This window comes from Nematolebias whitei, chromosome 13 (genome assembly GCF_014905685.2).
Source record: "Nematolebias whitei isolate Nwh7 chromosome 13, NemWhi1, whole genome shotgun sequence".
NCBI lineage: Eukaryota > Metazoa > Chordata > Actinopteri > Cyprinodontiformes > Rivulidae > Nematolebias > Nematolebias whitei.
Genome location: NC_056510.1, coordinates 47,197,092 through 47,198,630, shown reverse-complemented (window position 1 = coordinate 47,198,630; position 1,539 = coordinate 47,197,092).

The following is a 1,539-nucleotide window of genomic DNA, read 5'->3' as shown; positions in this document are numbered from 1 at the left end:
GTCCTTCTTGAGCATGTGATCAGCTGGTTTTGGTTGTCAGCAGCAAAACTGGTTGATCCACTCTGAGACGGTGCTATTTAAGAGACTGAGCTGAATACAGCTCCTCAGACTGAGGAAGTCTCTCGGATGAGAGACAAAACGTTTCTACATTTTTTTGTTGATTTGCTTTGTTTTGTTTTTTTGTATGTCCAGAGGACCAGATTTAACTTTTTTAGATAGGTTCTGACTGTAGTTTGTGCTTATGCACCAAACGGCAGTTCATATTATCCACCGTTTTTGGAGTCTTTGGAGGGGGTACTGGAAAGTGCACCTCCTGTGGACTCCCTTGTTCTGCTGGGGGACTTCAATGCTCACGTGGGCAATGACAGTGAGACCTGGAGGGGCGTGGTTGGGAGGAACGGCCCCCCTGATCTGAACCAGAGTGGTGTTCTGTTGTTGGACTTCTGTGCTCGTCATGGATTGTCAATAACCAACACCTTGTTCAGGCATAAGGGTGTCCATATGTGCTCTTGGCACCAGGACACCCTAGGCCGCGGTTCGATGATAGACTTTGTCATCGTCTCATCTGATCTGCGGTCACATGTCTTGGACACTCGAGTGAAGAGAGGGGTGGAGCTTTCTACTGATCACTACCTGGTGGTGAGTTGGCTCCGATGGTGGGGGAGGATGCCGGTCAGACCTGGCAGACCCAAACGTATTGTGAGGGTTTGCTGGGAACATCTGGCAGAGTCTCCTGTGAGAAGGAGTTTTAACTCCCACCTCCGGGAGAACTTCGAACATGTTCCGAGGGAGGTGGGGGACATTGAGTCCGAGTGGACCATGTTTCGTGCCTCTATTGTAGACGCAGCTTGCCGGAGCTGCGACCGCAAGGTTGTCGGTACCTGTCGCGGCGGCAACCCTCGAACCCGATGGTGAACAACGTCGGTGAGGGATGCTGTCAGGCTGAACAAAGAGTCCTATTGGGCCTTTTTGGCCTGTGGGGCCCCAGAAGCAGCTGATGGGTACCGACAGTACAAGTGACATGCGGCTCGGGTGGTCGCTAAGGCAAAAACTCGGGCATGGGAAGAGTTCGAAGAGGCCATGGAGAATGACTTCCGCATGGCTTTGAGGCGATTCTGGTCCACCATCCGGCGTCTCGGGGGGGAAAGCGGTACGCCACCAACACTGTTTATAGTGGGAGTGGTGTGCTGCTGACCTCAACTCGGGATGTTGTGGGTCGGTGGGCCGAATACTTTGAAGACCTCCTCAATCCCACTGGCACGTCTTCCACTGAGGAAGCGGAGCCTGGGGACTCTGGTTCGGGCCCTCCAATCTCTGGTGCTGAGGTCACCGAGGTGGTTAAAAAGCTCCTCGGTGGCAGGGCCCCAGGGGTGGATGAGATTCGCCCGGAATTCCTTAAGGCTCTGGATGTTGTAGGGTTGTGTTGGCTTACGCAACTCTTCAATATTGCGTGGACATCGGAGGAAGTTCCCCTGGATTGGCAGACCGGGGCGGTGGTCCCCCTATTCAAAAAGGGGGACCGTAGAGTGTGTTCCAACT